Genomic DNA, 22,529 nt, shown 5'->3' on the forward strand with positions numbered 1-22,529 from the left:
TGCTGTCAGGTGCCCTTCTGGGTGGTCATGGGGTCGTCACGGAGAGTCGGGAGATGAGGAGTCTGTGGTCCGTCCAGCAGTCGTCCGCTCCGGGCATGAATCGGATGATACGGACGTCTCCTCGGTCTCTGGCTCTGGTCAGGACGTAGTCCAGCGTGTGCCAGTGTTTAGACCGTGGGTGTCTCCATGTGGTCTTTTGTCGCTTTGGTAAGTGGAAGATGGTGTTGGTTACCACAAGTTGATGTTCTGCACACAGACCCAGTAGGAGTTGGCCATTGGCGTTGCAATTTCCAATGCCATGGCAGCCGATGATTCCCTCCTACAGGGGATGGTCTTTGCCTACTCGGGCATTAAAGTCGCCAAGCACAACGAGCATGTTGTTGGTGGGCACTGCCTGGATGGTGCGGTCGAGCTGGGTGTAGAAGGCAGCTTTGTCATCATTGGTTGAGGTCATAGTCGGAGCGTAGACAGAGATCAGGGTGAGGTGTCTGTCCCGCGTGATGGGGATGCAGACAGTCATCAGGCGCTCGCTGATGGCCTTGGGAGTGAGGTTGTGCTGCTGCACCAGCTGGGAACGGATGGCGAAGCCGACACCGTGGATGCGAGGCACCTCTAGGGCCTTGCCTTTCCAGAAGATGGTGTAGCCTGTTCCAGCTTCCCTGATGTTGCCCTCTTTGGGTAGTCTGGTCTCGCTATGAGCCGCCACATCAACATTGAAGCGGGCTAGCTCCTTGCAGACGAGGGCTGTACGTCGTTCCGGGCGGTTGGTGTTCGTCTCGTCTTGGAGGGTGCGGATGTTCCACGCACCTAAGGTTAATAGTTTTTCCTTGTTGTTTCGACCGCATTAGTGGCATGTCCGCCAGCCGCGGTGAGCTGACCAGACGGGTTTGCCGTGTCCGATGTTTACCCCACCTTTTCTAGGGGCCTCCCCATGTGGGGTGGGCTGCGGTGTCCTCAATAGGCCAGCCCAGTCACGGGTCCAGCTGCCGAACTCTGGTGTCACGGCACCGTCACCAGAGAGCGACTGAATCTTAGACCCGCCGCCTGAGTGCAGTCGTGGGCTAAGGGCTTCCAGCTATCCAGGCCTGCCCCCTTCACCCACGGTGCTGTTGCCTCAGGACTTGGTGGTGGTGATGATGATGATGTTGGTGAGATAGAGATGAAGAAGGGTGGAGGAAACGACAGAATGCCAGTAGCTGGGTATATTGTTTTGGGTGGTCGTGACGTTGCAACGGTCACGCACACACACTTGGCCCACATCATTTTCACCGCGGCTCAGGACATATGAGACAGATGGCTTCTCCGATGTTGGTTGCATCGGACTGCCGGGTTTTTATTATCTCAAGGCCTGCCTTGTTGCCTTGTTTGGTTTGATTTTGGAGTTTTCCTTCTCCTAGCCTTTGCCTGTCTGAAATAAAGGAAAAGGCCTATAGGGGTCCAGTCTTGGTCGGGTCTCTCAGAACTGGCCTTAGCGGTATGGTTGAGCCTGCCAGGGTGGATAAACTACCCCACCGCCATTGCCCAGCCCATCATTGAGACACTCAAGCCCCTCTACTGCAGCAAAGTGCATCAGAGGGGTCAGCCTAATAAGTCGTGCTGAACAAAGTGTCATTCCACAAAAATGTTTCTCTGACAATAGTCGCTCCATTCTGGCCGAGGAAAGAATGGTTCCCAGATGTCTTTGACTTGCTCGTAGACTTCCCCAGACTTCTTCCGTGAAAGAAATGTCTACTCAGACAACCCCACTTCGAAAGATTCCACCAAGGACTATCCGCTCTGGGACTGACAGGATACAGACTGTCGGGAGTCTCGTCCGAGCGAAAGGTTTTTTGAGACGAGCTGCAGAAGCTATCGCGAACTGCAGAAGAGACTCTTCTAACAGACTATATCAGTCTAAATGGGGAGTGTTTCGAAAATGGTGTAGACAGACTATAGTCTCTTCTTCTGAAATGTCTGTGAACGAAATAGCTGATTTCCTTCTTTTTTTAAGGGACGTTAAGAGTTTAGCGCCTTCGACTATTAAGGGATACAGAGCGATGCTGGCTTCAGTCTTTAAACAAAGAGGACTAGATCTATCCACGAATAGTGATCTTTCTGATCTAATTAAATCGTTTGAGACTTCCAAATCGTCAAAGGGCTCGATAGCATGGAATCTCGATATAGTTCTTAAACGACTTTTGGGTCCTCCCTTTGAACCGTTACTTTTTTCATCTATGAGGAATCTCACCAAGAAGACGTTATTTTTAGTTGCATTGGCATCAGCTAGACGAGTTAGCGAGCTACACGCGATGGACAAAAGAGTGGGATTTTCTCAAGGCGACGCAATTTGCTCTGTGGAACTCAATTTTCTCTCGAAAAACGAAAACCCTTCTAATCCGCAGTCACGTAACTTTGTTCTCAAAAACCTGGCAGACTTGATAGGCCAGAAAGAAGAAGAACGACTCTTATGTCTTGTGCGGGCATTAAGATATTACCTCCGCAGAACAGAGAAGATTAGAGGTCAGTCGAATCATTTGTGGTGCTTTGTTAAAAATCCCTCTCGTCCCCTCTCAAAAAATGCTATTTCCTTTTTTCTGAGAGATTTAATTGTAGAAGCACATTCTCAAGCTAACAACGCAGTGTTTCCTTTACTGAAAGTGAAAGCGCACAAAGTTCGAGCGGTAGCGATTTCTCTCGCTTTTTGACAAAACTTGTCGCTATCCTGCAAATGCCTTTTGGAGGTCTAAATCTGTGTTTGCTACGCATTATTTGAAAGAAATCGAGACAGTGTTTGAAGATTGTAAGTCTCTCAGTTCACTTTAGGTAGCTGGCATGGTTTTGGGAGGAACGACATAGGGGATTGCTCCCTCTGTTAACCTACGTTTCGCCTTGTACCAAGGTTGACGAGTTAAAGGGAAGTCTGGGGGTACAATGTACCTGGAATACTCACCAGTCATTTTAGTGTCAGTTTTGGTGGGTAAAGGTTTTTATTTCGGTGTAGTTGACAGTTTTTTGATGTTGGTTATTTCTGGTCTTAGCCCAGGGCAAGAGCAATATTTTATTGTATCTTCGTTAAGTCAGCGGTGAACACCATGACTATGAGGATCTTCCACTCCTGTAGAGGCACCCATTGGTCATATTCCAAGCCTTCTACTATGTAAGATGAGCACCGACCAGAGGCAGTCCAGAGTCAGTATTCTCCTGCAGTAGCTCTCTTACAAAATAAGGTACAACAGGCACTAGTAGTGCTTTGTTCCGTAACTGAAATACAAACCACGCTATTTAATATGGGTAATTACTTTCTGCGTTGCTGAAATGACGAGCCATTAGGATTTTAACGAGGGTTTACTACCCGACCGCTAGTTAGCGGGGGGTAGGGAGGAGCTTGCTACCTCCCCCCTCACACACACCTGTGCTTGAGCTCGCTTTGTTCTCGGCTCGGGTGGTAACTGGACGTGTCCGCTGTCACCCTCGTCTTCCTTGACAGCCAGTAATAATCTTTTTTTGCTTTTCCTTTGACAGAGTGTGTGAAGCTGGCCTCTGCGATGCGTAAGTGTCCTGGATTACCTGACCTCCCTTGTGGCACGTATATGTCGGCGGTCGAAACGGACCCCCACACCTTGTGTCCTTACTGTAGGGGCCAGCGGTGTGATAAGAATAATGTGTGTGGTGAGTGTAGGGAGTGGTCTACCTCCCAGTGGGAGAGGTTTTCTCGGCGCCGGAAGAAGAACTCCAGACGGGATATTTCTCCTTCGAAGGTCTCTTTGAAAAGAGAATATCCGAAGGACTCTTCTTCCGTGGCCCAAACCTCCTCCGAAGCTCCCACTCGATCGGTTTGTTCCGAGAAGCCGTCGAGTGGTAGCGTAGGCCGTTGTTCTGTTGACTGATCTTGGGGTTTGGGAGAGGGAGTTGCCTCCCATAGCGAGGCAGCTCCTCCTCCCCCGGGGGAGGATTTTAATGTACCTGTGTCTGATAATGATTTGTTGCAGCTTTGAGCTTCCTTGGGGCTTGAGGGTTCACCCTCCAAGGAAGCCTCGTTTGACATGATCAGGTTGGGGGCAGCTGTCAAACAATCGCCGACTTTAGCAGAGGTTGATCCTCTGTCTATCGTCGACGTTGTTGTGGCAGAGGCTTCTGATGAGTTGTATCAAACCTCTGCTCCTGATGTTGCTGATGTAGCTGAAGGCTTAGTTCCCCCCTCCGAACATCCTTCGAGGGAGGAGCTAAGTCCAACGGTCTCTCCTGCCGGTGATTCTCCCCCTCGGGGGAGTTCACTCACAGAGACTCCTCTTCGGAGGACTACTGATGGTCAGCCCGCTGACCCTACGGCCCCCAGAGGGCATAGAAGGAGTAAAGCCCGCCTTCCTCTTCGCCATAGAGGCCTTCCTTCACCTCACAAGGGTGTTAGGAGGCGCCTCTTTGGTTCATCATCACCGCAGTCCGCCGAAGAGGAACCTCGCCGTCGTTCACCGACTCTACCAGCTACATCTCTGGACCTCTCCGCAGACCGTTCGCGATCTCCTTCGGTGGAAGGTCGTCCTTACAAAGGGCACGCCGACCTTCCACCCACCAGACCGGCTGACCTGCCGTCGCCGTTCCTGGCTGCTGATGCGCTGTGGGCGCCAACCCACCCCGTTTTAAAACGGGCAACGGTGCCTTCGGGGCATAAAATGGATTTTGAGCGAAGCCAACAATCTATTTGTTCCGTAACCAAAATACAAACCACGCTATTTACATTGGGTTTACCTTTTAGCATAGCTGAAATGGCGAGCCATTAGAATTTAACGACGGTGTATTACCCCCGCGCTAGTTAGCAGGGGGGTAGGGGAGAGGTAGCTAGCTACCCCTCCCCCCCTCACACACCGGTGAACTGCTTCACTTTCACTTTTGGCTCGGACATGGACAGACGTCTCTGTCTTTTTCCTCGCTTGGCAGTCATTGTTTGTTTTGTCTTTACTTAATCACTTACTTTTCTTTTACTCAATATATATGTAAACTTTTTTTCATGTTTATGTATATATTTGAGTATAGAAATCAGTAAGTTTCCTTTTCAGAGTTTGTGCTTGCGTGTGTAGTGTACGATATCTCCGTGGAGCCCTCGGCAGTTAGGCCACCATGGTGTAATTTCATGGGTCGCGATCGAGTTTGACTACGGTCTTTCTCTCTCTCTCTCTCTCTCTTGAGGTCGTTCACCCTTTTACTACGTTACTTTTACTATGTCTGAGTAGCTTCCTTCCAGGGTGGGGTTGCTACGCCGTACGTTTTGTCTCAATTAGTTTATGAATCTAATTGTATTTATTAATTTTTCAGCTTTGTAGAACGATTCCTTTCGGGGTTTTCGTTCTTTCTTTAGTGTTCATTCATTTTTAAATTACATAATTACATAGTTACATAATTATAATTGTTATAATTCTGTTTTGGTTACAGCTCTCCTTCCTTGAGTGTAAGTGGTTGTGAGGGCACGTGCCTGTTGTGTAATTCTTGTGTTCCTTTCCCTCGGGATTCCTCTTCGGATTTTTGTTTTTATTTTCACAGTTACCGATGTAGTTCGTTTATGTAATGTGACAACGGAGTGAGCTGTCTTGTTGAGGCTTGGGGATTCGGCTGTTGCTGCCTCCCCTATAGACCTTCGTCAAGGGCGTCTCCCCTTCTCCTGGAAGTACTCCCGTGACGATTGACAGCTCTCCAGTTCATTTTAGAACACTCAGGAGGCTCGCCTCTTTGGGTGGGGAACTTTCCTTTCGAGGGAAGTTTTCTTGTCCAGGCTTGAGTTTTTCTCCTTTGTGCTGAGCGGTCGCACCTGCAGTTACGCTCAAGGGGCTGGGCAACTGCAGGAGCCCCTCTTCGGAGGATTGCTCTTTTTAGGTCACTGGCTGACCCGTCTCTTCTACGAAGTGTTTCTCTTTCGTTCGCGAGAGAGTACACTCATAGAGACTCCTCTTCGGAGGACTCTTCTGCTGTTGTTGCTGTTGGCCGCCTTCGCCGTAAGGCTCTCCGTCCGCTACGTCGTAGATCTCTCCGGGGATCGATCTCCAACGTCTTCTTGACCTTCCGCCCCTGGTGCAGATGGACAGCAGTCTGGCCTCGTCTCCGACGGACAACGGTCTTCCGACGGACATTGGTCTTCCGACGGACAACGGTCCCTTCGAAAGGGTTGCCTCCCATGGGGGTGCTTCCCTTGCGTGTCAGGGTTCCCCTGCGCGCCTTTCTGCAGTGTTCTCCTGCTCAGTGTTAGCGCACAGGCGCTCTCCTGCTCATCAGCGTTTTCCTGTTCGCTGGCGCTCTCCTGTTCGCCAGCGCTATCCTGTTCGTCAGCGCTCTCCTGTTGATCGTCGCTGCTGTTCCTGTTGGTTCCTGTTACGCGCCCTGTGCGCCCACGTTCGCCCGCGCAGTCTAGAACTTCGGTTCAGGTCTTGGACAAGGACTCTTCTTCTACGCATAGGATTCCACGCGTTTCCTTCTGCTCGCCAGCGATCACCAGCTCGCCAGCGACCACCAGCTCGCCAGCGACCACAGACACGTGAACGTTCGCCTGCTCGTCAGCGATCTCCTGCGCGTTAACGATCGCCATCGTTCTGCCACTCGTGTCAGGTCCCCTGGACACCATCAGTAACGATCTAGCGCTCGCCTGCTGTGGACCGCGATCTCCGGGAGCTGAGTCTTGCCGTAGATCTTCCTCCTGCTCGCCAGCGCTCACCTTTACTTCTGTCCTTCTGTGCGCCAGCCTTCTTCAATCGCCAGCGCACATCTGAGCGCCCTTTCCTGCCACGCATCTATGGGCGCCAACGGTTTTTAATGACCGTCCAGGATCGCCGAATTGACAGCTCACTTCAGCGCTCACCTTCCTGATGCACCTGCGCGCCTTCTGTTTAGCGCAATGTGCGCTAACCATCCCCAGTCTCTTACGCGTTAGAGATCGCCTACACGCCCGTGCGATTCTTCGCCTGTGCGCTAGCGTTTTGTTAACGCACCAACGCTTGCCAACACGCCGTCGCTTGCCAACGTGCCATCGCTTGCCAACGCGCCTTCACTCGTCTACGGGCCATTGCTCGCCAAGACTCGCCATCGCTCGTCAACGCGCCATCGCCCGCCTACGCGCCATCAGTCTCCCGACTGCCTGCGCTCACCCGCGCGCCCACGTGCCTGCGCGACCACACGCCCACGTGCCCGCGTGCCTACGCGCATGCGCGCCCGCGCACATGCGCCCCCGCGCACATGCGCCCCAACGTTCGCCCGCGCGCGAACCAACGCAGAGCATGGCACATGCAAGAGCAGGAAGAAACTTCAGGGAGGTCTGAGCAACATTCTTCTTTCCAGAACCTGGGTTAGCCCTTCCTCGTCATTCCCTGGAGGGGTCTTGCCAGGGAGCTTTCCGTTCGAGATTTCTCCGTCGGGCAAGAGGTGACTGGTTTACCCCTTCCTCTTCTTCATCTCGTGGAAGGAGCTTACCAGGTCCTTTCCCTCCTCGGTTGCGACCCGAGGTTTTTGTACAAGGAAGCTCCAGAAAGATCATGGGTACTTTCCTCCTCTCGGGCTCAAGAACCTTGGCGTTTCGTCGCCAAGTTTCGAACTTGCGGGCAAGCTCGATGTTGGACCATCTAGACGCAGTGACCGAGGGCTTCCTCTCGGGTGTCTCATCCGTGGATGTTGACAAGCTCAGACACTCTTCCATTCTTGGGAAGAGCTTGTTTGTGTCCTAGGACAGAGACATGGACAGCGGTTGTGCGGAGGAAGTCGACTTCCGTTTTCACTCCTCCAAGGCGCTTTCTTCCAGACCCTGCAGGCCTCCAGCGCTTCTTCTTTCAGCCTCGTCGGCTTAAGTTATCGGACCGGCTACGGCAGCTAAGACAAGGTGTCCAATAGCTGTCCCCTCCAGTCAGGGACAGGTGGCACAGGAGGCTCTCCCGGGGGGGCATAATCCTAGAAGGAGCGGCAGAGTTCACAAACTCTAGGATTAGCAACCCACCCTTGCAGGTCTCACGTTGGGAGGATGCCTAAGGTTACTCATCCGGATAACAGCTTCCTGATGCCGATTCCTGCACGATCTCCGTGATCAGCCAAGGATATCGCGCTTCGCTCTTACCATCTCTCCGTCTCTGTCAACGAATTCAGTGTCACTGAACCTCTATGCCATGGGGTCGGCAAGAGTTTTGCCCGTTTGGGTAGAATGATCCATGCCTTTGGAGAAGGTCCTCCATAGGGTCGTCGATGGCTTCTTCAGTCGATCCTTTCTCATAGGAAAGCATCTGAGACGGGAATTCCGTCGTCGACCTCTCAGCTCTGATCAAGTTTGTAGAACAAACTTCGTCCGGCGTGGAACAGCAGAATCGATCAGACTGGTAACGAGGCGGCAGGACTCCTTAGGCCCTGGATCGGGAGGACGGCTACTTCCAGTTTCCATTCCATCCATCTTCCAGGAAGCTCTTGGAATTCAGCCTAGACTTAAGATGCGGTGTGGCGATCCCGCCGTGGCATCGCAGGTTTTTCCCCCAGAGAACTCTCCCTGCTTTCCTCATGGCCGCTTAGGAGCAGGCTTCCGCCTCCTTCGCCTTTTGGAGGTCTGGTTAACTCCGGTAGGCTCGGGTTCAACCTTCTTCAACGCCGGGACAAGCTTCCGGATCCTTACCATGGGTGAGGGATCATGGTAATTTACTAGGAGCCTTCTCTACTTTTGCCTCAACATCTGGAGTGTCTAGCCATGATATTGAGTCAACAGTCTTACCACGTTGGAAACACCGCTTCTCGTCCGTCCAGCGAGGTTAAGCAACGTCGGGTCTGGTCGGTACTTGGATGGGTGACCGCCTGGGGACGCCAGATGCTGTTGCCTCCTTCTCTGAGCCTTCCCTTCAGTTGACTGTGGCAAGGCTGAGGAGAGTCGCAGTACCTGTTCTCAGTCAAGCAGAGCTTTCAGTCCTACCTTGGAACGTTTCCTAGGTCTCTTTTCCTCATTGACCCGTCTAAAGTCCCGAACGGTCGCCTCAGGATAAGTTCCCTGTGGGGCGGCCCAAGTTCCGGTGGTATCAAAGCACCGATTAACCGGACTTGCTGGCCCCTATGGGACCAGCGGAACGTTTAGACCTGCAATGGGTGTTGACCTATGGAACCTCTTGATGGGAGTGGATATTCTTGTCCTTTCCCCACATTTTTTATGCTGTTCTCGGACTCTTCAAAGAAAAGGGGGGCCGGGGGGGGGACATGTTCCGGTTCAGGCCTATGGTCAGGACCTGAAGGATACCTCTCCATCATTCAGGCATGCTTAGGGGCCGTAGTCTGGCCCCTCTACAGATCCTACAGCTCCTGCCGAGTCGCTCCGTGCGCGACGACTTCATGGTACTGGCGTATTGCAACCAGCAAGGGACGCATTTTCATACCTTCACATCTTGCAGTAGAGATACTGAGATGATTTGAGATCCTCTCAATACCACTATCGGCTCGCTCATTCCGGGCAGAGGAATGTTCTCTCCAACTATCTGAGCAGAGCCTCGCAGATAGAGGGTACCTGGGGGTCTTTGGCATTTAGTAACTAGCAAGTCCTGGCCTGGGGGACCTGATCGCGACAGCTTGGAACTTCAAGCTTCCGCTGTTCTTCCCCCCAGTCTCAGACCCCAAGACTCTTTGGCAAGATACATTCCGGTGATGGTGGGACAACATCGACGCCTGCGTCTTCCCACCATTGTTGTCTGTTGAGAATGGGTATCAACATGACCAGGTAGTCTGTCAACCTTTCGATGGCCCTGAGAGCTCCACTGTGACTATACGCGGAACGGTTTCCGGACCCTCTGCTTCCCCTGACGGAACTCCCGGGAAAGCATCTCCCACGGCACAGGCTACTCAAACAACCACACTACAACATCTTTCACGAGCTGGGGCATCGCTTCGGCTTCACGCCTGGAGACACTACGCCTCCTCCTCAAGAAGAGACAACCCGCTACAGTCGCGGGGCGGAGGTCGCGTCATCTGCGATAGTCATCCGCAGGGGTCTACCAGGCGAAGCGGAGAGTCTTCTGTGGTTGGTGTCGTGGGAGAGATACCTCTTCCCTTTAGACCTCTTCTCCACCAATAACGAACTTATTGCTTTTCGGCGGGAGGAAACTCCTTTCCGCTCTCGGCAGTGAAGCCTGTCGCTCAGCCTTTCCCTGGCCTTCAGGCTGAAAGGAATAAACTTTTTCCTTCCCGCTGGACCTTTCCTCGCTCATGCGAAGCTGCGAACGTCCCTGCCCCCAGTCGGAGTGAGACCTCCTCCATGGAGCATGGTTCGGACTTTTTAGTCCCTTAAGAGATCCTCTCAAGAACCATTACGTCAGGCCTCTGATTGTATTCTGTCTTGAGGGACGGTGCTCCTGCTCACTCTGGCCTCAGCCAGTGTACGTGTAAGCAATCATCTTGGTCTCGTACGACTCTGCCCTTTCTAAGGAATAGGGAAGGCAACGTTCAGGTTCGCTCCTGAGTTGTTTGCTAGACTCAGAATCTTGGGGTCCCGGCCCTTCAGTCCAATTCCTTCAAGATTTCGAATCACCATTCTGTATCAGATGACCCAAACCTTCTCCTCCTTGCCAGTAAATGAACCGAGGGGTTATCTTTAAGAACAGCTGCAGTTTGTCCTCATGTGCAGCCGGGTTGGGAGCACAAGAAGGACACAGGGGAGAGTCACCAGTATACCTCTTCAGCTCGGACTCAAGGACATTCATCTCGACCTGAATCCAGACCCTCTCCCGTCATGTTGTCCTACAGCACGAGGTCGGATACATCGCAACGTCTCTCGCCTTCGAGTAGTACTACTCTGTGACGCAGGTGCTACAAGCTGGAGTCTGGAAGCATCTAGTGACCTTTGCAGCCAGCTTCCTGCAGGACGTGACCCACAGGAGTATCGATAGGTTTCTATCGCTCTGTGGTGGCTACACAACAGCTGGTCTAACCTCAGGCTCCTTTTTGGACAGGTAGCAGAAGGTTGAGGGCATTGTTATCAGGTTTTAGTCTGCATGAACGAAAGAAGTGTCTGGCCCTTACTTCTTTCTTTATCGTCCCCTCTACTGGGAAGCAGCATCCTGGTCTCTGCATAGCTAACCTCAAACCTCAGCAGGTAAACCATGCTTCCTTGTGTTCCGAGTATTGAGTCAATATTGTCGCGTCCCCCATACCCTGACGAGGTGGTATTGAGAACGTCCTAACCCAGAGTTCCTTCTGGAACTCCAGGTCAACAGCCTAGGACGGGTCACACTTCTTCCTTCACACACAAGCTTATGTAGGCCACACGTTTCCTTGCGGAACAAGGAACTTATGAGGTGCAGGGACTCCTTTTCTCGAGTGTGACTCACTCGGATTCTGAGTCCCCGGGTAAAGCCAGAGCCAGTATGGCTGGGGACTTTCCACCCTTCCTAAGGGGTAAGTCACCCAATGTAAATAGCGTGGTTTGTATTTCGGTTACGGAATAAATGACAAATTCGGAGATAATTTGTATTTTTCCTAACCATACAAACCTTAGCTATTTACACATATTTGCCCGCCAGCCCTGTCCCCCAAGACATGTCCTACCTCTAAGTGAAGTGAAGCAGTTCACCGTTGTGTGAGGGAGGGAGGGGTAGCTAGCTACCTCTCCCCTACCCCCCTGCTAACTAGCGTGGGGGTAATACACCCTCGTTAAATTCTAATGGCTCGCCATTTCAGCTATGCTAAAAGGTAAACCCAATGTAAATAGCTAAGGTTTGTATGATTAGGAAAAATACAAATTATCTCCGAATTTGTCATTTTTGGGTGAGGTAGCCATGTCGTCTTGATGGAAGTTCCTTCTTAGTAGCTTCCTTGGTTATATTTGACTATAGTGATATATCCCAGAGAATTTTACTAAAGGTATCCAGAATTCTAACTCCTGGAGCAAGTATCCCTTATATATTTTGAAAGGGATATCGCATAATATCAGAGGACGTATTTTTGACACGTCGCATAGCTATCTACACCCTTAATAGCGTTTACGCTTCGAGAGGGGAAAGTGGCAAGAATTATAGGAGAGCCGTTATTAAGGCAACACTCCTACTGTACTGTAATTGAGTGCCAGCCCGCCTCTGCGCGGCGCCATCTAGTCATTCTTTTTAGCGTTACTTAGGTGTTACAGATACAGCATATTAGAGAGGGATTCATTATCCTTTGTCAAAAAGAGGGTGGGTCCATCAGGACGACATGGCTACCTCACCCAAAAATAGAATTGTTCCGTAACCGAAATACAAACCACGCTATTTACATGGGGTATTACTTTCGGTGTAGCTGAAATGGCGAGCCATTAGATTTTTAAACTAGCGGGTAGGGGAGGGGTAGCTAGCTAACCCTCCCCCCTCACACACCGGTGAACTGATTCACTTCTCTTTTGGCTCGGGTGATGGGCAGACGTGTCTGCTCTCACCCTCGCTTGGCAGCCATTAATGTTTTGTCTTTACTTAATTACTTTTTTTTTATTTAATATATATGTAAACATTCTTTATGTTTATGTATATATTTGGGTATAGAAATATAGTAAGTTTCCTTTTCAGGTTTGTGCTGTGTGTGTGTAGTGTACGACAACGTCATTGCATAGTAACAGGCCACCGCGGTTGCACGTCATGGGGCGTGGCCTCTACCTTGGTCCTTCGGTCGTTCCTTCGGCTCCAATAATTCGGCCGCTGTGGGGAATCGTCGTCGCTGGACTTTCTTCATTCATCTGTTTTCTCTGCTGTTCCTCCTTCCCTACCTGGAACTTGGACTCTCAGCGAAGGGAACGTGGGAGTTTAGATTGACTACGGTCTCTCTCTCTACTTGAGGTCATTCACCCTTTTACTACTACAGTACTACGTTCTATTACGGAAGCTTCTTTCCCGTGCTGGTTGTGTTGCTTTTCCGTGTATTTGTCTCAATTATTTTTAATTAAAACTAATTGTATTTGTTAACTTTTCAGCTTTCTGTGGAGAACTCTTCCCTTCGGGTTTCAGTGGTTTTTACTATTTGTGAACATTCCTAGATGAATTACATAATTATAATTCTGTTATAATTCTGTTTCTGTTACAGAGGAGGGCGCATACTTAATTTGTGATTCTTATTTGTTCCGTAACCGAAATACAAACCACGCTATTTACATTGGGTTTACTTTCGGCGTAGCTGAAAATGACGAGCCAATAGATTTTTAATGAGGGTTAACTACCCCTGCGCTAGTTATTAAGGGGGTAAGGGAAGGGGTAGCTTGCTACCCCTCCCCCCCGCACACCGGTGAATTGTCTCACTTCACTTTTGGCTCGGACGATGTGCAGACGTGTCTGTCTTTCGTCTTCGCTTTTGACAGCCTTAATCTGTGTTTTCTTTTTCTCAGACTTTGTGTGTTTGAAAGTTGGCCTCACCCTTCATCGCAATTATGCGCAAATGCCCTGGACTCCCCGGCCGCCCCTGTGGTACCTTCATGTCGGCGGTCGAGACGGATCCTCACACCCTTTGCCCGTAGTGTCGAGGTCAACGGTGTGCTAAGGACTTAACGTGTAGTGAGTGCAGGGTGTGGTCTGCCTCCCAGTGGGAGAGGTTTGCCCGGCGGCGTAAGAAGTCCAAGAGAGACCTTTCTCCTTCAAGGGCTGCCTTGAAAGAGGAAGGCTCCAAGGACTCTTCTTCCGCCCCCCAAACCTCCTCCGAAGCCATCATTCGGCCGGCCTCTCGTGAGAGACCGCCGAGTGGTAGCGTAGACCATTGTTCTGTTTCCCGATCTCGGGGTGCGGGAGAGGGCGTTGCTTCCCATAGCGTGGCGGCTCCCCCTCCTCCTCCGGGGGAGGATTTTGATTCTAATTATGATGACCATGCTGTGTCTAATGATGATCTCTTTCAGCTTTGGGCTTCCTTGGGGCTTAAGGGCTTGCCCTCCAAGGAAGCCCTATTTGACCTTATCCAGTTGGGGGCTGCTGTCAAACAATCGCCGGTGATAGCAGAGGTAGACCCTCTGTCTATTGTCGACATGGTTGTGGCAGAGGCTTCCGACGGGTCTGGTCAAACTTCTGCTGCTGCTGTTGTTGCGGACGTTGCTGAAGGCTATACTCCCCCTTCCGTACATCCTTCGAAGGGGAAGTTGAGTCCCACGGTCTCTCCTGCGGGTGCGCCTCCTTCTTGGGGTAGCGCACTGACAGAGACTCCTCTTCGGAGGACCAACGACCCGGATGACCTTCCTCGTGGCCGCCTTCGCCGTAAGGCTCGTGGTCCTCTTCGCCGCAGGGGCCTCCCGTCTTGACTCCCTTATAGGAGTCAAGAGGCGCCTCTTCGACTCGTCTCCGCCGCCTCCCTCTGCAGAGGATTCTCCTCGTTGGGAGCAGACCGTAGCAGCCACGTCCTTGGACCTCTCCGCAGATTGCTCGCAATCTCCTACGCCTACCAGAGCTTCCACTTCCGGCGCAGATGCGCAGCAGGCGCCTTCTAATCTCGTCAACCGACGGGCACCGGTCCTTTCGGGGGAAAGGGATGTCTCCCACGGTGTGGGTACTTCCTTTGCGCGTCAGGGTTCCCATGCGCGCTCAACTGCGCGTTTGCGCGCAGTAGCGCTCAAGCGCTCTCCTTAGTTGCAGCCACCAGACTCGCCGCGCCAGCGCTCTCCTGCTCGCCAGCGCTCTCCTGCTCGCCAGCGCTCTCCTGGTCGTCAGCGCTCTCCTGTTAGCATCCAGCGCCCTTCTGTTCCTGCTGTGCGCCAAGCGCGCCATCGGTTTCCTGAGCACACATGATCTCCTGCTAGTCAGCGCGCACCTGCGCACCTTGTTCCTGATGCGCGCCCTGCACGCCTACCCGCCCTAGATCTTCGGATCTGGACGCAGGCAAGGACCTGACTCCTCCGCCTCGCCCACGCGCTCCTGTGCTCCCATCTTCGCCTGCACAACAGCGCGCACGCTCCCCGGTGCGCACTTCAAGAGTTTCTGCGCACCCGCGCGCCCACTAGCCTTCATCTCTTGAGCCCGTCCGCGAGCGTTCGCCCTTGCGCGTTTCCTCGCCACCTGATCCTGCGCCCCAGCTGGCTACGAGTCGACACCCTCCTGCGCGCCAACGTTCTCCAGAGCGCCTGCGATCTCCTGAGCGCCCGCGCGATCCATCTCCTGCGTGCAAGGGCTCGCCAACGCGCCCATGACTCGGATCGCCATAGGACCCTGACGCGCACACTTGCCAATTCGCGTGTGCGCGGTCGATCGCCTGCTTGGACTACGCGCCATCGTTCCCCAACGCGCCAACGCGCCATCACGCGCCAACGCGCCCTCGCTCGCCCACGCGCCATAGATCTCCAGGGCGCCGTCGATCTCCTGTGCTTCACCATTCTCCTGACCGACACCGATCTCCTCTACCCTCACGCGCTTATTCATCTGCGCGCCCACTCGCCCGCACGTGAACGTGCCCGCGCTCCAGCAGCCACCCGCGCGCAATTCCTTGAATGCTCCATCGCGCGAGCGCCAGCGCGACCCCCAGCGCAACCCCCGTTCTCGCCGGGTTCCGCAGCTCTTGCCTGCGACAGGGACGCGTACTTCCAGATCGCCATCAGGATCGCTACCGTGCAAGCGCAGGTCTCTCACCCAGGACCAGGAAGAGTCGTCGGAGAGGTCTAGGCAACATTCTTCCCTTTCTTCTTTACAGGTACGCCCCGTTATGTCCACTCCGAAGGATCAGGCAATCCCCTTCCCTCCAGCGGGAATTACGGACACTGCGTCCGTCACCCGTCAGTCTTGGTTTGGTCACCTGATGAAAGCGGTGGTGCAGGCTGTGAAGCCAGCACTCGCTAATCTGGGACTCAAGCCAAGGACAGACTCGCCCCCGCTGAAGAGAAGGAGAGGAGTGGAGTTCGTGGTGACTTCTCCCAGGGAGAAGTTGGCTCCTAAGAGGTCCATCAGGAAGGCTCCATCCCCTTTGCGGTCGTTTTCTCCTTCTCCTGTGGACGAAGCCTTTCCGTCCTCAGGAGAGTCCAGGAAGGCGAGGGCCTCTCCCACGGCACTAATGAGAGAAACCCCACCTCGAGGAAGAGAAACGTCTCGCGTGGAAGGTACCTTCCAGACCTCTTTCCTGGAGTCCTGTATCCCGCCCAGGAGGGAACCCAAGGACTCAAAGACGATTCCTAAGTCGTCTTCGCGGATTCGTCCAGAGCCAACCAGACCCCGGGAGAACGTCCACGTGTCTCCCCAAGAAGAGCTTCTGGGGACGGGAGACTTAGCTGCCAGTCCACAGGGAGGAGAACAGCATGAGTCTGAGCATGCCTTCTGGCAGGTCTTGAATCTGATGAGGCAACTCAACAGGTTCAAGGACCCGGAGATCGCCCCTCGCGAAGGCAAGGATACGGTCCTAGACCAAGTCTATGGTACCCAGAAATCCCCGAGAGCCAGCGCGGCTTTGCCGTGGTCCCAGGGGGTGAAGAGTGCCAGAGACAAGGTCGAAGCTCAGCTCTCGGACCTCGCCTCCTCCAGCCGTTCCTCTGCCGGGAACAGACTCCTCCCACCTCCTCGTTTACAGCAGAGGAGGTATTTTGAGATCATGGGGGAGTCCAGCTCAGCTCTTCCCCTCACCACTCTGTGGAAGGGCTCACAAGGGGAACTCCGCTCGAGAAGCTCTCCTCCCGGCTGGTGACATTATCGGCTTCGGAGATCCTGAGCCAGGAGAAGGTCGCGAAGTGTGCCATGCAGGCCACTTCGTGGCTGGAAGTCTGGCTGGGTTCTCTGGGCATCCTATTGCGCTCCGAGGACTTGTCTAAGGAGAGCAATAGGAAGGCCCTGGAGACCTTCCTCCTCTCGGGCAATCGCTCCATCGAGTTCCTGGCCCACCAGGTTACCAACCTGTGGGCCAACTCGATCTTGAAGCGTCGTGATGCGGTGACCAAGAAGTTCCATCCGAAGGTCCCCGCCGTGGATGTCTGCAGGCTCAGACACTCCTCTATCCTTGGAGGAAGCTTGTTTGAGCCCAAGGACATGGAACGCACAGCTGAGAGGTGGAGGAAGTCGAACCAGGATTCGCTCCTCCAAAGGGCCCTCGCATCTCGTCCCTACAAGCCTCCAGCTCCGCAACAACATCAACAGCAGCCTTGCAGGACACCGAAGCAGGCTCCGGCAGCTAAGACGAAGGTGTCTAAGCCTCTGCAATGGCGGCTCAAGTCCCGGTGGAGTCAGGGCTCCGATTCCCTGGACTCTCTGGTCCCGATAGGACCCACGGAACAGGCGGACCTGCGGTGGTGGCTGATCGACGAAAACCTACGAAGGGGAGTGGATCTTCTCGTCCTTCCCCCGGATTTGACGCTGTTTTTGGACGCGTCAAAAGAAGGGTGGGGGGCCCACATTCTGAACCAGAGGGTCTCAGAAAAGTACCTACACATCAACCTGCTAGAAATGAAGGCCGTGTATCTGGCTCTTCAACAGTTCCAACGGACCCTGGCGGGCCACTCCGTGGTGGTGATGAACGACAACACCACGGTAGTGGCTTATTTCAACAAGCAGGGAGGTACCTTTTCACAACAGTTATCCCATCTTGCAGTAGAGATTCTGAGGTGGTCCGAAGTCCACTCGATAATACTATCAGCTCGCTTCATTCCTGGCAAGAGGAATGTGCTCGCCAACAGTCTGAGCAGAGCATCGCAGATAGTGAGTACCGAGTGGTCTTTGGATCCTCAGATAGCCAACAAAGTCCTGACTTTGTGGAGTTCCCCGACTGTGGACCTGTTCGCGACAGCCTTGAATTTCAAGCTGCCTCTGTACTGCTCCCCAGTCCAGGACCCCAAGGCTCTCTGGCAAGATGCTTTCCAACAGCGGTGGGACAACATCGACGTGTACGCCTTCCCACCGTTCTGTCTGATGAGAAGGGTGCTCAACAGGACCAGACTATCGGTCAACCTGTCTATGACCCTGATAGCTCCGCTATGGCATCATGCGGAATGGTTCCCGGACCTTCTGCAGCTCCTGACGGAGCTTCCAAGAGAACTTCCGCCACGACACGAGCTACTCAGACAACCACATTGCAACATCTTCCACAAAGCCAAAGCCTCGCTTCGGCTTCACGCCTGGAGACTATCCAGCGTCTTCTCACGGAGAGAGGCTTTTCGCAACAAGTTACGGAGAGAATGTCTCGTCACCTGCGAAAGTCCTCCGCGGGAGTCTACCAGGCAAAGTGGAGAGTCTTCTGTGGTTGGTGTCGTGGGAGGGGTATCTCTCCTCTCGATGCCACTATTCCAGCAATAGCGGAGTTCCTCGTGTATTTGCGTGAAGAAATGCGTCTTTCGGTCTCAGCGGTGAAAGGCTAGCGCTCAGCCTTAAGTCTGGCCTTTAGGCTGAAAGGAGTGGACATTTCTTCCTCGCTAGAACTCTCTTTACTCATACATAGCTATGAGCTTACCTGCCCTCAGTCGGAAGTGAGACCTCCTCCATGGAACGTGGTTCGGGTTCTCAGGGCTCTGAAGAGACCTCCCTTCGAACCATTACGCCAGGCCTCTGATCGCCACCTGACTTGGAAGACGGCTTTCCTACTCGCGTTGGCCTCTGCCAAACGAGTTAGTGAACTTCATGGTCTCTCATACGACATCGCCCATTCAAGGGGATGGGGGGAAGTAACGTTCAGGTTCGTCCCTGAGTTTGTTGCCAAGACTCAGAACCCTGGAGTGCCGGACCCACGGTTCGACTCCTTCAGGGTCACGAGTCTCCGTTCTGTAATAAGTGACCCAGACCATCTGCTATTATGCCAAGCGAGGAGTCTGAGGCGTTACTTGAAGAGGACAGCTGCAGTTCGTCCCCGCGTGCAAGCGTTGTTTGTAAGCACAGGAAGGACGAAGAGGAGGGTCACCAAGAACACCATCTCGGCTTGGATTCGAAGGGTTATCCATCACTCCTTGAATCCTGACCCTCCTCCGTCACGTCCCCCTAGGGCACACGACGTCAGGGGCATCGCTACGTCCCTGGCCTTTAAGAGAAACTTCTCTGTGACACAAGTGCCACAAGTTGGGGTCTGGAAGCGTCAAACGACCTTCACAGCCACTACCTGCAGGACGTGACCCACAGGAGCCTCAATACCTTTTCTATCGGCCCCGTGGTGGCTGCACAACAGCTGGTCTAACCTCAGGCTCCTTAGTGGACAAGTAGCTGAAGGTTGAGGGCATTGTTACCCGGTCTTATTGTGCGTGAATGAAAGAGTATGTCTGGCCCTTACTTCTTTCTTCATCCTCCCCTCTCTTGGGGAAAGCAGCATCCTGGTCTCCGCATAGCTGACCTCAACCTCTGCAGGTAAACCATGCTCCCTTGTGTTCCTAGTATTAAGTTAATACTGTCGCGTCCCCCATACCCTGACGAGGTGGTATTGGGAACGTCCTAGCCTAGGATTCCATCTAAAGGACTCCAGGTCTACTTCCTAGGATGAGTCACACTCTTCCTCCACACACAAACTTATGTAGGCCACACGTCTCTTGTGGAGCAAGGAAGTCACCCAATGTAAATAGCGGGGTTTGTATTTCGGTTATGGAACAAATGACAAATTCGGAGATAATTTGTATTTTTCCTAACCATACAAACCTTAGCTATTTACACATATTTGCCTGCCAGCCCTGTCCCCCAAGGCAAGTCCTACCTCTAAGTGAAGTGAAGCAGTTCACCGGTGTGAGGGGGGGGAGGGGTAGCAAGCTACCCCTTCCCCTACCCCCTTGCTAACTAGCGCGGGGGTAGTTGACCATCGTTAAAAATTTATTGGCTCATCATTTTCAGCTACGCCGAAAATAAACCCAATGTAAATAGCTAAGGTTTGTATGGTTAGGAAAAATACAAATTATCTCCGAATTTGTTATGTTTTCTATTCCCTCGGGGTTTCTCTTCGGAGTTCCTCCCGGGGGAATATTTGTTAAGTAATCATTTATTTTTCCCAGTTAACGATCCAGTTTTTCTTCGTTTGCCTAAATGTGCCAACGAAGCAGAGCTGCCCTGTTTGTGCCTGGGTAGTCTGCTGTTGCTGCTGTCTCTTTAGGACATCGTCATGGGCGTGTTCCCTTCTCTTAGAAGTTCTCCTGTGACAACTGTCAGCTCTTTAGTTCATCTTAGAACGCTAAGGAGGTTCGCCTCCAGGGGTGGGTAACTTCCCTTCCGAGGGAGGTTTCCTTCCCAGGTTTCAGTTTTTCCCCTGCAGAGGGGGAACTTCTCATACCTTTATATTCCTGGATGGGTTTTCCTGGTCCTCGGGCGGTTGCTCTTGGTGCTGAGCGACCGCTCTTGTAACATGCTCAAGGGGCTGAGTGGTTGCAAGGCTGGACCATGGAATTTCTTTCGACTATGCTCTTTGGGCTGAGCGGTCGACCTGCAGCTATGCTCAAGGGGCTGAGCAGCTGCAGGATCATTTTGTGACCTCTCTCGTTTGTGAGGGAGGCAACTCATAAGGACTCCTCTATCGAGGATTTCTCCTTAAGGGGTGCCATCATCAGTGTCTTCTAGTCTCTTCTACGAAGTGTTCTCCTCTCTCGTTCGCGAGAGAGGCCACTCATAGAGACTCCTCTTTGGAGGATTGTTCCTATTTAGACCAGCTGGCTCTTCAGGACCTCTCCGCAGTTCGCCATCTCCTAGACTTGCTGACCTGCCGTCTCCGTTCCTGGCTGCTGACGCTGTGTGCGCCCTCGCACCAACGGGCACTGGTCCCTTCGGGGCAAAAGAGGCTTTCTCACACTTTGAGTAAGTCCCTTTAGCGCCAGGTATCCCCTGCGCGCCAGCGTGCGCGCAAGCGCTCGCTTACTGTTCCTGCTGTTCCTGAGACTTCCATCCAGAGGAATCCTGTTCCAGTCCTGAGTTAGCGCACAGGCGCTCACCAGAACTTCCAGTGTTGATCGTCCCAGTTCCTGATCGTCCTGTCAGCTGTCCCTTCATCCTAGCGCGCGCGCTCTTGCTCGCCGATGATCTTCTTACATCAATGATATTCTTTTGCGCGCTAGCGCCGACAATCTTCTTTTGCGCGCTAGCGCTGACGATCTTCTTACACGCGCTAGCGCTGACGAACTTCTTACGCGCGGAAGCGCCAACGATCTTCAAGCGCCGACGATCTTCAAGCGCCGACGATCTTCATGGGCGACGATCTTCTTTCGCGAGCGAGCGCTGACGATCCTCTTACGTGCGTAAGCGCCGTTGATCTTCCTATGCGCGCAAGCTCCGACGATCTTCTTGGCGGACGATCTTCTTTGGCGCGCTAGCGCTAACGATCTTCGTACGCACGTAAGCTCCGACGTTCGTCCGTGCGCAGGCTTTGAGGGTTCCCCGCGCCAACGATCTTCTTCCGCGCGCAAGCGCTGACGATCTTCTTACGCGCGCAAGCGCCGACGATCTTCTTACGCACGCCAACGCAGACGATCTTCAAGCGCCAACGCAGACGATCTTCAATCGCCAACGCAGACGATCTTCAAGCGCCGACGATCATCTTGCGCGCACAAGCGCCGACGATCTTTAAGTGCCGTCGATCTTCAAGCGCTGTCGATCTTCTTTCGCGCACGAGCGCCGACGATCTTCAAGCGCCAACAACCTCGTACGCGCGCGCTGACATTTTCACGGGCTCTTCATTCTGTTCCTGCACATCAATCTGATTGCTGCTGCTCCTATGAAGTCTTGCTTGCGCGCCCACGCGCCCGCACGCCCGCGACTACTCGCGAGAGTGTTTTCAACGGTCTCGCGCGCGACCCCTGGGTTTATCCCGTCACGCGAGCGCCAGCACGCTCCCTCTACCAAGGTGAGACCTTCTCCCACCACACCAATTGGAGAAACCCCACCTCGAGCAGGAGAATTGTCCCGTGTTAGGGAGAGAAGAGCCCTCAGACTTCTTTGTTGGAGTTACGTAACCCTCCTAGGAGGGAATCGAAAGACTCTAAGAGTTCCCCCAAGTGGAGCCTTTGGCGACAGGAGATTTTGCTGCCAGTTCACCAGGAGGAGAGCAGCATGATTCAGAGCATGCCTTCTGGCAAGTCCTGACTCTGATGAGGCATCTCAACAAGTTCAAGGACTCGGAGACCGCCCCTCTTGAAGGCAAGGTTACGGTCCTGGACCAAGTCTATGGCACTCCGAAACCCTTTAAAGCCAGTGCGGCTCTGCCTTGGTCCCAAGGGGTGAAGAGTGCCAGAGATAAGGTTGAGGGCCAGCTTTCCGAGCTCGCCTCCTCCAGCCGTTCCTCTGCTGGTAACAAGCTCCTCCCACCTCCTCGTGTGCAACAGAGGAGGTACTTTGAGGTCATGGAGGAGCTTTGTTTAGCTCTCCCGCTCCACCTCTCCGTGGAAGAGCTTACCAGGGGAGTCTCTCTGGTGAGACTCACTAGCCGGCTGGTGAGACTCACTAGCCGGCAGGTGACATTCTTGGCAACAGAGATCCCGGGTCAGGAGAAGGTCGCAAAGTGTGCCATACAGGCCACTTCGTGGCTGGATGTCTGGCTAGGGTCTCTGGGCATCCTGCTGCGACCCAAGGATCTGTCCAAGGAGAGCACCAGGAAAGCCCTGGAGACCTTCCTCCACTCGGGCACACGTACCATCGAGTTTCTGGCCCTTTAAGTTTCGAACTTGTGGGCAAACTCGATCTTGAAACGACGTGATGCGGTGGCCGAGA

General features: G+C 53.2%; 2 protein-coding genes and 1 pseudogene across 2 annotated transcripts in view; 2 read left to right on the top strand and 1 right to left on the bottom strand.

Annotated features, from left to right (window-relative positions):
• LOC137618610 (zinc finger protein 585A-like) overlaps positions 1-22,529 on the bottom strand; it is a 152,105-nt gene that overhangs the window by 97,823 nt on the left and 31,753 nt on the right. The gene's annotated exons all lie outside the window — the stretch shown is intronic.
• LOC137618611 (zinc finger protein 665-like) overlaps positions 1-22,529 on the top strand; it is a 504,971-nt gene that overhangs the window by 15,319 nt on the left and 467,123 nt on the right. The gene's annotated exons all lie outside the window — the stretch shown is intronic.
• On the top strand, positions 8,688-8,806 carry LOC137619332 (5S ribosomal RNA; annotated as a pseudogene).

The sequence above is a fragment of the Palaemon carinicauda genome, chromosome 25 (genome assembly GCF_036898095.1).
Source record: "Palaemon carinicauda isolate YSFRI2023 chromosome 25, ASM3689809v2, whole genome shotgun sequence".
Classification (NCBI taxonomy): domain Eukaryota; kingdom Metazoa; phylum Arthropoda; class Malacostraca; order Decapoda; family Palaemonidae; genus Palaemon; species Palaemon carinicauda.